Raw genomic sequence first — 15,793 nt, 5'->3', positions numbered from 1 at the left:
CTATCCAGAATTCACAAGCGTAAATCTTCTCCTGGGTTTAGTCATCTCTGCATCCCTAAAGAAATGAAGGTGTTTTTTTTTTCCAGGCACTGAAGAAATAATTAAAGAGAGAACCTTACATATCCCTTAGGCTTTTTTTTTTTCTTCTCTTTTCTTCTAAGATAATTCCTCCTAAAGAGCTTTTGGCTTAAGGAATGCCCTGTATATAAACACATTTGTGTGGGTTTTGCTAAGTTTAAGTATCTATCTTTCTATTCGCACCTTTTTGCATTACCACATTGGGCATCAGAGGTCCAGTGGAGTCCTTTTTTTTACAGCATCCATACTACAGCATACTACACAAATAAGCACTCACATTTACAGTTCAAATATGTTCCTTCATTCAGCCAAATTTAGGAATGTGTACTTTTTTTCTTCTTTCATAAGGCATGCAGCTAGCGTGTCTGGAAGACATAACATTTACATTCTATAAACACTGTGCTATTAAAAAAATAGATTTAGTTATCCTTACATTCGTAATGATGTCCAGCCAGTCTCCAAACCGTGATTATGTGGAAAGACAACCCCCTCCCCATTTTTTATTGCCAAACATCATGTTAGGTGGTTTGGGATATCCCTTTGGTGAATTTGGGTCAGCTATCCCAGTTGTGTCCCCTCCCAGCCCCTTACTGGGGGGCAGAGAAACAGAGAAGGCCCTGATGCTGCATGAGCACAGTTCAGCTATAGCTAAAACATTGGTGTGTTATAAGCATGTTTTTAGTTACAAATCTGAAAACACAAAATCATATAGACTGCTATGAACAAAAATTAACTCCATCCAAGCCAAACTCAGTAGATCCTGTCATGAAATTGTAGGTTAGTTACTCCTGCTCTAATCACTGGTAGGGCAATACAGATATTACCTACCTCAACCATTATAATGATGCAGGCATTCTGGGATCTTACTTTCTCTCCCCGCCTCTGCTTTCCCCCCTCCCCAACTTTTTTTTTTTTTTTTTTTAAATATCCCCAACCTAGCTTAGCATCCAAGGCCAGAGACAAATAATATATTGCTTGGATGTTGATGCTGCTGCTGCAGACATACTGCTAAACTCATAGTAGACATAAAGCCTGGAGGACTGTGTTACTGCCATTGTTTCTGTGGCAGTAACGTTAGACTTAATCTCTTCAATCTGAGCTGTTTTCTTTCCTTTTTGATAGAAATCTTCCATGTCTACTGAAATGATGTGTCTCTTCTACCAGAAAAAAAAAATAATAATAAAATAAAATTACCTACACTTTTTTTCTTTCTTTCTATTCTATACACTAGTATACTTATGGAAAGCCCCCAAAACTATTCATAGGTCTATGAATCACGAATGGCTAATAGTTTATATTAATAGATTGTGATTTTATACAAAGTAAAAAAAATAAAAATTAAAAGTTAGGATGTGGTAATGAGGGCACTTACCCCTCAAAATACAAGAAGAGTCTCTGAAAAAGGATAAAGGTGAGAATCTGCTTTAGGCAAAGGAAGTTGGAAAGTTAGATTCATGATCTCCAGGTACTTGAGCTCAAGATGTCTTCTGTATTAATGGACTGAACTCATTCTTAGTTGCAAAAGAAGGACTAAGGTGTCTAACCACAGGAGAGAGAAATGCTTCTTTTCCTGACACTAGAAAAACACTTTGAAAAGCACTAATAACGTAAGTCCACTATACATAACAACTCACAAAAATTTATTTGGCCATTTTGATACATTACCACGCACCATATAAATTTTCATAACACAATTTACTCTGCTACCTGAAGATGAACAACGATTTAGGCCTGAAGGAACTATCATTTTCACTGAACCAAGTAACCCAATGTCTCTGTGCCATCTAAGGTTTGGATTCACAAAATAGGCCATATTCATTTGAAAAATAAATAAATAAATAAACAACATACAAACAAAAAAAAAAACTCATTCTCAGAGAATAACGAAAACATTCTATGTAAAGTTACACTGCTATGCTGATATTTTCTCACTGTTACTTCCGTATGAATGATGCTTCACACTGGAACCTGCGTTAATTTACACAAAGACTTTCTCTGGGGCGAATTAAAAATAATTACAACTTCAGGGAAATTCAGGTGCACAGAAAAGGGTACAATGCTTTGGGGTTTCTCCTCTGTATATTTATAGATGCTACTGTTCATTGCACTGAATTTACAGCCATAAAAACACCTGCGTTACAAGTATACCTGGGGCTGGACGCACAGCCCACCTGTTCTGTCACAGCACAGAGAAGCACTTGCCCAGAAATTCAAGCATAGATTCTTACTCAGGATGTCTTCATTGTCAATAGTACACACTTTGTCTTCTTTTCGTGCAACTTCAGTGCAGATTTACTTAGACTGTGAACTGTTCCTCAGTCTCTGACCCCACTGCCTATACTTCTTATGTATTTGAAAAGGAAATAGGAATAGGAATTAGTCCATTAGTAACTCCATTTCATGAATTAAAACCACAAACAATGCATCACTGGCTAGTACCTTTTGTAATTGTCCTTATGATAGTTATAATCTCAAGCTACAAAATTAATTATATATATTTTAGAAAAGACTGGATTCCAGAGGAGCTTTTCTCTATGCCTTTTTTTTTTTTTTTTTTGGTCTGTCTGTATTACCATGCATAAAACCTTTCAAAAAAATCAAATATAGCCTGTGTTCCTATTCAAAAAAGCAATTGTTATCTCTAAATTTGAAGACTCCTATACCAGGTCATTCGCTCCGGTCAGTCTGTGCTTGGATGTTACTTTGGATACATTTATTTTTCTTTCTGCCCAATAGGACTGTTTTCCATTTGACTGTCTATTAGCACTGACATTTTCTCCCTCAGGCTTTGTTCTTGTTCTTTTAGAACTTGATTGGAAGAATTTCATGGAGTTTATGAAGCTTTTATCCCAAGGAAAATGTTCCATTTCATTTTGTAGCTATTCTGCTGCTGACATTTCATGACATTTTCTCTTCTTGTTGACAGTTTTGTATTTCCTTAACGAGTATGCTAGTCCTAGTGAAAGTGTTTAATTTGCTTTGTCCAGTCTTTACCATATACAGCACATACAATACACTTCTTACTTCATTCTTGCATTAGCTTTCCTCTCTGATTGCTTTTTTCTGCACATTTGTTTCCTTTACAGTCTCTGCGTGGAGTTCCTTTTACTTTGGGCAGAATCTGAACATATATTTGCTGCTAGCCTTTAAAAAAAAAAATCAGGATTATAGCAGAACATTTTGTAGATTTTCACTTTAAAAATGTAAGTAAACAAATCTTGTAACAATATGATGTTGGAATTTCCTGTTGGAAAAGGTCAACTACAGCCTTTTTGTTTCTCCTCTGGTATGCCAGTCTGAGTGATTACTAATCTTTACAGAATATTTAGTGTGCTGACTAAAATCCAAGGGATTTTTTCTCTAACAGCTGCTGCAAAGGTGAGCTAGAAGAACAGACTCCTGTGCCAAAATGGATGTGATTGGACCTGCAGCTGCACTGCTAATGACAGGAAATATGGAATACTGCTGAAGAGCTTTCAAGCAGAGATATATGATGTATTTCTCAGCCACCAGAGATGAAATACCTGCCAAGATGCAAATAGCATTGTGTCTTACAACTGCAGGATCATAAACAACTGGTGTTTATAGCAGCGTTTTTAAAGGCTGTTAAAGTCTGAGCACTAAACAATAAAAGTAATTGGTTAATTGCAACTCAGCTATTGAAAATTAGAAGCTTTAAGGTTAAGTTTTCCAGAGGTGATACACTCTTTCTTAATCAATTAGATTTCAGAATGACTTTGGTGGGGAGAGGGAAGATGACAGTGAATTATAGCAGTGCTAAGGAATTAAAGAAGTGTTGTTTTCTAAAAACAAAGGCTCAGCCACATGGCTATATTTTTAGTTATGTCATTTGATTTTTAACCAATCCAGGTTTTGCAGTTTCAGATTTTCACCTTCAATGCAGAGCAAGTGATCACCCACTGTGTATGCCAGAAAGAGGCAAAAAAATTGAAAGGAAACTGGATTTTCCATACAATTAAAACTTTACAAATTTTTCCAATTCTAACATAGACTAAAATCAAACATTTTCAGAGCTTTTTTCATGGTACATGTGTTTTTGGGTGCAGGTGGCAAGACTGTGGTAGCTGGGGCATCTGCAGGGGTGGCCTCTGTGGGAGGAGGCCAGGTCTGCCCCCATGCTGGACACAGCCTGGTCCCGTCAGCTCTGCAAGAGATCCACCACAGGGCACCGTTGAGCCCATCAGTGAAGCTGGTGATACCTCCATGAAGACACATTTAAGAAAGGGCATAAAATGCCAGAAGGAGAGAGGAGGAGGGAACAAGAAGAGCAAGAAACAGCAGAGGAAACATCAAGGGCACAGGAGGAGAAGGAGTTCAAGCTCGAGCTCCATGGCAGAGTAGATGTCCCCTGCAGCTTTTGGAGACCCAAGGCTGGAGCAGAAAACGTGAAGAGGAAGGAGCAGTAGAGAGAAACCACTATGTACTGACCATAATCCCCAAATCCCTGCAACCAGTTGGGGCAGTGGCAGAAAAGTAAGCTTGGTATTTGAGCTTGGGAGAAGGGTAGCAGGAGGAGGAGATGTTTTTTTTGTTTGTTTGTTTGTTTGGTTTTTTGTGTGTGTGTGTCTGTTACCCAGATTAGTAATTAAATATTTATTTTAGTTAGCAATAGATTAGCTTGTTTTTCCCTCAAACTGCAAGAAAGTCGAAACGTGGCACAAACTCACCCAAAGCATGATTTGAGTGTTAGTTTCATACAGAAGTAAAACAAACATTGACCTATTTCTCTTTTCTATATAGATGTACATATATATGCATTCATTCACACTTGGAACTGACAATCATTTCTCAAGTCTCAAATTTTCGTTTGATCAGTCAACAAAACACCTTTTTCTATAGATAATCAGAATGTTTCAATTTCCTAAAATTATTTAGTAGTTACAAAGCATCTTTCCATGTTTATCATTTTGCAACTCAGATAATGAGGATAAAACCTGTTAACATTTCTGGATTTATCTATTTTATGGTATACTACAGTTCAAACCAAGTGTAACTAAATTTTAAAAAGTGTGGCTCTCTCTCCTACTGTGTTGTTGATTTACAGGCCTTAATAGGCTATTAAAGTGGATCGAGAAAGTGAGCATGTTACTCAAAAGATGGTCCCTGTTTTTTTTTTTTTATCTCTGGTTGGGTGTTTTGTTGGTGATGGTTTTAATCATTTCCTGTTTTCTAATCATTTCCATTTCTTAACATAATTAGGGTTATTTTCTGTGTGTTCTCAATTCATGAAATGCTAATAGCTCTGAGAAAATGACAGCACCCATCTGCCTTGCGTTCCTGTTTGTAACACCAGTGGCAACGCTGCATGGCTATCAGCATAGAGATATATCCCACAGTAACCCTGTTCAGATTTTGACAGAGACAACCAGCACTGAAAATTACATACAGTTTGGCTTTGATTAAAACTACAGTGGCCAATATCATGGATATATTCTTGCATGTGTAACTTAGTCTTCTGAGCAATAGCTTACCTTGCGCGAAGCCACCAGTAACTGAGAAGCTCCAGGTACCATCTCTGTCTCTTCTGCTGGTGGCCATCATTTCCAGCATACATAGAAAAATCAAAATCTGCAGAACTACTGAATATCCTTCTCATTCTAGCAAGGAGGTAGAACACAGAGGCATTGAAGACTTCATATCTTGGGCCCTCCAGAACTGAAGCTGCCATTTGACAGGACACTGAATGCATCGGGAGGTTAAAACCTCTCAGGAGTTATGCTTCTACAGTTTCACAAAGAAGTTAGAATGTTACTGTCCAAGACTGTCCCAGGTTATTTCATTGACAATTGAACTTTCATTTGCTATGGGGCAAGTTCATATATTGATGATCTGTCATATAATCCTCATATAATTTGTGCATATGGAAAATTAACATATTCATAGCTGCAGTCATGTTACAAAATAGTTAACTATCCAAAACTCTCCTACACCTGTGACTGCCAATTTAAATCTACACAGAAAAGCTGAATGCTTTCGCCCCCATAAACATTTCTCTATACCTTCACATACATTCCCACTCTGAAAATCATCTCTGAAATAATGCTGCTCCCTATTCTTTTACTAGTCTGTGGCAGAAAACTGCTCCTTAGATATATGATCCCATGAAGTTCAAAGACCCCAGAGATACCATGAAATGTCCAATGCTGGTATTAAAAAAATAACTGCAGTAAAAAGAGACTTTGTAGAGATGTTACAAGGAAGAATTGATGACTGGAATGTGCAATGTGCTTTATACTCTCTTTAGTTTTAACTTTGTTTCTGTTTTCGCATGGGAAGTACAAATTACATCCCTGGCTACCATTCAAGTGACATTTTGCGGATCGTATAGAGCTAGATAAAAAACCTTATAAAGTGCATATTTGGAGCAGGTTTAATTCAAGCTTGATCCATTTCAAGAAATTGCATTCATTCACTATAAATCATGATTTATAGGTCTCCCTATTAAACCTTAAGGTTTCTGCAACAGCTGCCTGTGTTTAATTGCAATGCCTTTTCCAAATGAAAGCATAACTTGCTTGTTTTCTATTAATGTATATTTAAGCTGATCGATAATTTACCTTATTATTTTTGGTATTATCAAATAAAGGCAGAAATACTGAAAAACTATCCAATATTTACATATTTATTATGTTCAGGGTGGTTCTGGAAACAATTAATCACAAGAGTTTTCACCTTAAGGTACTGCTTAAACACTTTGTGCAGCTGTTAGAATTCAATTGCCACAGGTAGTGGAATAAAAACCAATAGTATTGTACTGAATTAATTTCTGTGATAATTCCAATAAAACTTGTAATATTAGACTGGTTGCAATTTTATCTGTTTCAGCATATAGAATTAGATTTTTCCAAAATGACTTCCAATCTGGAGTAAAATTCTTTTAAGCAAAATTGGTAATTCAGAAGAATTAAAGGTTTAAATCTTCTTTGATTTAAACTCCTGCTACTCTTCCACTTCATCAGTACTCATGTGGGACTCAATCATCAGTGTGCTTATACCACTGCAAGATATTACTGCACTTGTAACATCAGTTAAATTGATAGGGTTAAATGAGCTCCAAAAAATGGATTCACACTATAAAAATAGTATAAATTTGGTACAGTTTCTCAACTCTGGAAATTTATTATTAAAGAGACAAACATCTACCATAGAATAGCCCAGAGCTTCAACAGATTTATATTACTTCTGTGGTATAAGAAAACTCATTTCAATTTCAATTCATGTCTAAAATCATCTATAAACTATTATTAATTTCAAGCATCAAATTTGTGCATATACATCCTCCATCTCTGTGGTGTCCTTCAGTAATCATCCAAAACAGCTATATGATTTTGATCAGATATGTTGGCTATTCAGACTCATCACATTCAAATAACTTTTTTTTTTTTTAAAACACCAAATATCAGGTGAATAATAGAATAAAGCTTATGCAAAATCATACATTATTTTATTAACCAGGCATCTCATGGTCCAGCTAACATTACTGCAGTTAAATACAGAGAATATTAGAATATAAGAATGTCTTTGGGGTCATAAGATGTCTGATGTGCATTTTTTGGCTACAGCTGTGCTAGGTAAAGCCAATACTGTTCTTCGTTCCATATCACCCTTTCCTTCCTATTAATGTCTATTCAGATCTATTGGCTTAACCTAGGTATTGGCACTCCACATTAGCATAAGCTAATAGTAAGTATTTTTCTAAGCCAGATAATTTTACAGAAGCAAGTTAGTGATGACTGAGTGTGCTTAGGTTGGCAAACAGAAGTGGTGATAACTCTTAGAGGTGATGACATACTGGGAGAAGCTATGAACTAACATTTTCAACCATCTGAGCTGCATCTAGAACAATAAAACTTATTTCAAACTCAGAAAGACTGTGAGTTTGAGAATAGCTAGTAGCTGCATCTCTAGACTGTAGAGGATTAGCTATCTTCATTCTAGATAATGCTCAACTGTGCCACTAGATAAAGAGTAATTTATATTTTATTTTTAATTATTTATTTGTTGGGAATTATTAAATGAATTTAGATTTTTTGTTTTTACAGTGCTCAAGGGTCAGTCCTATGTATTGTATATGTATGTTCTGAATATTCACACTTCAAATGTGACAAGAGTAGTCATTGCCAAAACAAAATAATAAATTTTATTACGATTGCCAACAATAAAGGTTTTTGACTTAGTCATTTATAAATAAAGTGGAAGATGTTAAGCTCTGTTTTTATTGTATATAACCATCCATCATTAACACCTCTGACATCTATCATTAGTACGTCTGGTACTAAATGTCACAGATGCTGTAAGTGATATATTATTTTTATATTTCAGTCTAGACATATGGCTGGAAAATGAAACAGCTGTACTTGTTTGAGCAGCCTGGAGGCACTGCTTCTTAGGCAGCAAAAATTCTTACGATGGACAAGTTGAAATATCAGGTACAGCCCTACAAACCCCTGCTGCAATAAATGTTCTTGGATTCTTCTACAACCCCAGTAATATCAAAAAAGATAAAGACGTGGGAATCATTTTGTGCCAGAATGAGACTTTTCAACTTCCTCTCGCCGTAAGGACTGCTTGTTGTAAGCATTTGATTAATCAGATAAGGTTTCAAGATAACCAAAAGTAATTTGAGACCAACATATTTATATACATATATATGTATATAATCTGAACTTGGAGATTTTATAAATGACTGAAACATTTGAAAAATTAGATGCATGCACTCTCCTTGTTCCAGAAGTTCTGATATCTATTTGCTTTTGTATTATTTTTAAATATCTTACCCTCTGAGGTCATTGGATAATGAGACAACACAGATCTAAGCATGTTTGACCTTAATATGACTTGTTTTTCGGTCCCAGGTATGAAGAATTTGATTGCTACAGTTAACATCATTCTGAGAAATTTGTGCATTACATTTAAAAGGACAGAAAGGTATCTGATTTTTTGGGGGGGAAAAAAAAAAAAAACAAAACGTTGACAAGAACCTACAGAGTGAGTTAGAAAGAAAAACTATAGCAGAGTAAAGGTGCTTTTTTATTGTAATGAAGCACCAACAGTGATGTAGAAAATATATGGGTTCTAAGATGTCCTTTAGGAAAATTTAATGAGAAAAACAGCAGCACTAATGTTTTGTTAAGGCTGTAACTGCATGGTACAATGAGTGCTGGGTAAAGTAATAAGTTTGAAATTGATTACATTGATTAAGATCAACAGTCAAAGTATTCTTATACTGTGTAAGAGAAAAAACAGGAATTTCAGAACACCAAAAACAGTTAAAATCTTGGTATAGAAGAGGAATCAATGCAGAACTTAAAAATCATTAGAGTTATAAACATATCGTTGCTGTGAACATCTAGATTACATATTGGATGCAATGACAGAATGACTCATTATTATGGCTTTTAATGAGAAAAATATATAAAATCATACAAAATTCCAGCTACTCAACCAGGAAAAAAAAAAAGTATTCTCCAAGAGTCATCCTTGACTTTCATTATTATGTAGGAATCTTGAATTATAAAGCTTCTGTGCTTGAAAGAAGTCATATAAAAATCTTTTTCTTCCAACTCATTCCTTAAATATCAATCTCATACAGAGATCAGGAGGATGAATGGCATATGATTGGATATCTGGGGCAATCCAAAATGCAACTGCAGAAGTGCAAAAGTCACATGCATCTTCTGAAGCGCATCTTATGCAGGTTATTTATGCAGTTGGGCATAGAAACCCAAACTGTTTAAGCACCTTTTTTAGTTAACCTTCCAATTTGTACAGTGAGTTCTTCATGACTAGCTAAGAAGAACTGAACATTTAGTATTCAGTGTTAGAACTGTGTATGAACAGGAAGAGGAGTCTAGAAAGGTAGTACTAGGCCTACGTATACACTTCACAGGTGATAAAGCTGCAGTGGTGAGGATATCACAAGATGAGATAAGGCCCAGAGTCAAAGCAATGGAATGAGACACTATTAAAATTTTAGATTATAAATGAAAAGACAATTTACAAGAACGTGATGAGATCATAAAACAAATAATGAAAAATAAAGGGTTAATGCTTTGATGTCTTTTAGGAATACCAAATGTACATTTGTTCTACCTTAATGATACATTAAGTAAAAACTCACAGTAGGTCATGGTATCCTGAATAGTGCATCTGATACTATCAAATGTATAAACTGATTCAAATCAATGTAAAATGCCTATAAAGGGAGACTTCTGTATTACTTTTTTCCACCACCATGTACCAATATTTCCTCCCAGATTAATAGTTGTTATTCCTATATTGAAATAAAATCTAAAATAGGCTGCATGAGAACCAACGTGAAAAATAATTAAAAATATATAATTATAATTAATAATAATAATTAAAAATTAAACCTCTCAGTTTTCTTTGTTATTATTTTTAAGATGTATGGTAAGAGAGAATCATTGTCTACAAGTTGCAGCAACCCCATGAAATAACTGAATAGAATAAGTTAAAAGCACACAATTCCAAGAAGATAAAATTCCCCTGTATAAGTCTATCAGTACTCTACTACTCTATTTAAGTCGTTATGTTTGAGAAACATTTTCCAGTATATTTTCTTCAACTTGGGCTTTCAATAGCAGATTCAATCTGTAAGGTAAATTATGATGTTCTGTGGGTATTTGTGCCACTGTCTTTTCCTCCCATAATGTTCTCACATATACACTATGATAATATGAATACATGCTAAACAACAACAAAATCAATATGATATTATAGGGTCAATGTTTCATCTGAAGTTTTGTGTGTTTTCTTGAACATATGAAAAAGGGAAATTAAAATCCAGATGCTAAAAGTTATATTTTGCCCAGCTAACTCTCAGGCTGATAATCAAAGATTAAGAAAAATCCATCTCCTTTCCATAAATTCTATTTGCTACTCTTTTGTTATATGAAATTCTGTATATAGTTTGACTATTGTTCATAAGGCTGAACAAAGAAAGATATTTCTGGATCTTTATGCTGAATATTCTCATGTATATATGGTTGTACATGAACTTACATCTTATGGACAATACATAGGTCAGCAATGGACCACGAGCAACTTTTTGATTAAAGCAGTCATTAAATATTCCAAATTGTGGACAATTAATACTAAAATTCTAATGAAAATTAAAAATAATTCTAGACTGTCATTGTATAAGAACAAACAGTTTGGCAGAAAGAATTGTCCATCTACTAACTTGAATACGATTGTTTCAAGCATCAAAACTAATTCATACAAATCAAAGAGTTCATGAACAGAAGAAAACTCATCAAATAAAATACCTTAAAATGAACTTTTAACCCACTTATATCATCTTTCTTGATTTCATGTTTGGAAATTCTATCTAATGTAGCTTTATCATTATCACTTTGTGCTGATTAAATACCATAATCCTCTTATTTGTGCAGATCCCTAGTGTTCCCCACTTTTATTAAAAGCAGGGTTCTAATGAAGCTCATGAGGTATCACTAGGTAATTACTACTTACAGTCTGAAACGAAGCTAGGTTCCAAGCCATTTGCATTTATGTGCTAAAACTAAATGATTAATGTGGATTTTCACACGTTTTTAGGTTTAATTTTTCAGTCTAATGAAACCATAAATTTCAAGCTTTCAGAAGTATTCCTATCTCTTATTTAATTCAATATGTAATTGAGAACATGCTTTTGCTACAGATGGAGAGTCCTTTTCAAATTTGAATTAATTTGGTGTTCTGCTGAGCTAGTAGATTAAGTACTACAGATTGCCTGATGTTCACTATGCTAAATCTTAGCTTTCAAAGTAATGAAATGAAATTTTAGAATTTCACAAGGTCAAAAATATTTTCTGCAAAAATGATAGAAATAGTTTTTGCTCACGCTGTCTGCATTGAACGATGACTGCAAAGTGGTGACAGCTGGAACAGTCAAAAGAAAAATTCTACTACACCAAAGCAAATAAGGTCCAAGTTCAGCACTGAAATTCACTATATATAATTTATTCAGGAATTATACCTCATTTGAAAGAAGCATATATTATGTTTAGCTCATAGTACAAACAGCCCATACAAAATGATTACAAAAGTGTTATCCTTAAAGTACAGCGAAGTATACCAAATTACTAACACCAGACTGAGGCTAGAGGTTTTTGGAAGAGAATAAAAGAATACTAAACCAAAAAGAACTTTAAAATACCCACATATTTAACAATAAATGAAAGTCAAGTATAACTGCCTCAAAACTTGTACACATAATTCTGCTGCTGATAAAATTCTCAGGCATGAGAACTACTGCCAAGATAGAAAAAAACTACTCTTTTTACATCAATATTCAGCACTGTTGAAGAATACACTTTTCTATGCCTCACATGGGCATTCAGCTAGTCTTCTGCTCTTGTGAGCTACAGGGAGTAAGGATACGTAATTATCTTGGCTATCTCAGCTTTTACCACCAATATCTATTGAGTGTTCATGGAATTTTTGCATGAGCATGATGAGGAGCACATGGCACATAAGTGTCCCCTGACTCATACTGTCACTAATAAAGTAATGCCCAACTCTCTATTATATCTACTATAAACAGCGTGTACCTAAGGGCTGCTTTATCTATCACTATACAGGGATTAACTCATAAATCTTCCTGTATAGCGACATGATGCTATATTTACTCCATGAATAAGGCAATCGCTTGATATTCAAAATTATCATATTTTGTCTCTGGCAGGAGACAGTAGTTATCATTATGAAAATGTTACAGGGTTAATCACTAAATCCATTTGCAAAGTCCATTAAGAAAAAGGGTCCAAAATGTTCACAGCAATAATAGTAGTTAATAAGATTGCCATGGATGATTACACCTAGAGTCACCCAAATTACAAATCCCTGGGTTCAAATTTTCCAGTCACAGGGATATAAAATCCAGGGCAGTACTTCGGTTTTGCACTATAATGTCTGTGACAAATTGTAATGGATGACTGCCAATCTAGTGATTTATGAAATGGAAACTCCTTCCTGTTTATATTGATGCAGACATTCCTTGAGGATTCTGCACAAAACACCTGTCCAATCACACTGTATGCAGAACATGAGACATTAGCTATCTCATAATTCTTTTCTCTCCTTCTTCTTATTTTTTAAAGAAGTGCTAGCTTTAGAGAAACTGCAGTATCTATTTCACTTTCTGTCACTGGAATTTAAAGACACTCTCAGCGGGTGGAAACAGCAGACTGATAACCTCAACACTGGTGTTCTCCACAGGTCTTTGAAAGACACGCAGCATCACATGTAATTCAAATGGTTGCTTTACATTTATTTCACCAACCTCTTCAGATTCAATTTTCCAAAACACCCTTACCTTCTGCAGAATTTTGCTTTTGAAGCACTGCTCACAGCTATGAAACCAAGAGCATGTCAGTTGCTCCTAACCCAAAAAACACAAAGGCCCACCTGGCTTCCTATAGACAGCATGGAAAGAAATTAGCCACCTGCTCAGAATAATCCTAATGGCCCAGCTGGTGAGGAGAAAGCAATCGAGAGCAAGCCAATGGAAAATTATGAACCCATGCCTGCATCTAACTAAAGCAAGGTGCTTCTGCCCACTTTGATTTCTGCCTGGAGCTTATTCTTTTGAGTGAAGGTCTACACTCATTTTTTTCTTCTCTTTTATTCAAAAAGAACTATAATGTTACTGCTCTATGATCAGCGGCTGCTGGATTCCTTCTAATCAAGGAGATATTACAGTGCTGACCTGAAACTGTATCATGAAACCCCCCCAGTCACACCTAGCAGGTGGGACTGTACCAGCAGAGCTGCATCAGTCAAGGATTGTGTGGCTACTTCTGGTGTGTCCATCCTGTGTGGAAAACACATTTTAGATAGAGTTTCTCAAGTGATAGCCATCCCACTCAGGCCAACTTCTGGGCTGTTGACGAGCCTAGCTTTTCAAAGCAGAGCAGTTCTGGGCCTGAAAATGAGGCAGCACTAACAGGGCTTTTTGCATATTCCAGGTGAAAAAGGCAAACATCTCATGAATGCAGGCATTAAGGAGCAATTTTAGGAGGTTAGCATCTATATAAACATCTTTTAGACATGGCACTTGGCCAGGTTCCAGGCTGTCCAGAGAGGCTGAAGAATTCCTCTAATTCCCCCTTTCCTGACATTTGAGATGATGGCAAAACTGTGAATATCTTTCTGAATCCTCTTTGCCTCATAAAGTGTCCACAAACAATGTCATAAAGTGTTGAACTGATCAGTGTTGATATGACGAAGCAATTCTGGTCCTGTATAACATCAGCAGCTTGATAACTATTTGCCTTCAGAGGTTTTCTGTGGGAATTAGATATCAGTTTTGCCTTCTTAACCATAACATGGTATTCTTTTTTGGTCACATGTAAGTTTTTGTGCTAATACTCCAGTTGTGTTTCACAAAAGAAAAAATCAAAGCTGCAGTCCTTCATGAGGCACTACCAGCATTGGAGGTAACATGGCTGTGGAACTGCTACATCAACTATTGTTATTGGGACAGTTGAACAATTTAGGGCTATACACATTCCAAAAGTTTTGCTCTGTATATGTAGTATAGCTGACTGACTTGCATACCTCATTAAAACAATAGAAAGATCTCATTAAAGTCTTTGCCTACTGTTCACTTGTAATGCATATTGTCTACAACGCTTGAATAACAGAGCGGAGTTTTTATTCTGAAACCTGTAGAGATGGAATGGTTGTGAATAAAAGATATTTGACACCATTTCTTTGCAGTTCTGAAACAGTTGAGAATGAATTTGATATAATGGGACTACTGCTCGTAGTTGGTGGAGTACTTGGGCCAGAGGGACAAATTTCTGGTGAAAATACACTTCACCTAGAAACTTAAGATTATGTTTCTTTAACATAGAAACTCCACCATCATGTTTATATCATAACAGTCTGCCTCTGGGTTACCTACATTTCATGGACAATAAATGAAAATATTAGGAATTCAGTCTAAGACAAATTACCTTCTCTACCACTTTTGTAATAATGCACAGCATGGAAGATGACTGATAATGAAGCATGAGTTGCACTCCTTACCCCCCACTCAGAGAGACATTTGAACACTTCCTTTTATCTTTTTATTCCTCAAAGCACAAAAACACGCTGTTCCTAAAGCATGAGCTGCTACATCAGCTTTGTTGTGAGAAGTATCCCTAAACCTACTGTAACATTAAAACAGGATTAGTAAACGGGGTTAGGATTTTGGCCAGTGATTATATCTAGATTCAAAACTCTGCAACTTCTTTCACATTCCAAGAAAAGCAAACTAGTTTTGGTTTTCCATTCCTTTCATAGTCTGATAATAAAGATCTTAAAAGGGATTGCATAAAATTTTGTCATAAATGAAAACTTATTCTTGTTAAGACCTTAAGAATAAATAACATGCTGGTGGAACTGAGAAGAGCTAACACTTAAAGCAGGTTACTAATCTCAGATTTAAAATATGAAATTTCTAAATTTATTAAATAATTTTCAGCTGCATAAAATCCACCAAAATTTGGTGTGTTATATCTAGATAGAAATTCATATAGACTTCTTGGAAAAAAAAAATGCAGTAATTATACTTTTCTGAATTCCCTACACAGGCATCTGCTAGCCTTGTTCTGTGAGCTTGTGGTGACTCTGGTGAGTGTGCCAATCTTTTGGCAATTAGGAAAGCTGGTTTTAGGAATGTGAG

General features: G+C 35.4%; 1 long non-coding RNA gene across 1 annotated transcript; it reads right to left on the bottom strand.

Moving 5' to 3' along the window:
* Window positions 1-1,885: 1,885 nt before the first annotated feature.
* LOC106032376 (uncharacterized) lies at window positions 1,886-13,926 on the bottom strand. Its single transcript, XR_001204822.3, has 3 exons — window positions 13,436-13,926; window positions 5,571-5,820; window positions 1,886-3,222 (listed from the first exon to the last, which is right to left on the bottom strand). It is a non-coding gene; the product is annotated as an uncharacterized lncRNA (long non-coding RNA).
* Window positions 13,927-15,793: the final 1,867 nt, after the last annotated feature.

Source organism: Anser cygnoides, chromosome 4, assembly GCF_040182565.1.
Source record: "Anser cygnoides isolate HZ-2024a breed goose chromosome 4, Taihu_goose_T2T_genome, whole genome shotgun sequence".
NCBI lineage: Eukaryota > Metazoa > Chordata > Aves > Anseriformes > Anatidae > Anser > Anser cygnoides.
The sequence above is the reverse complement of the archived record's forward strand: the minus strand, read 5'-3'. Positions and strand labels throughout refer to the sequence as shown.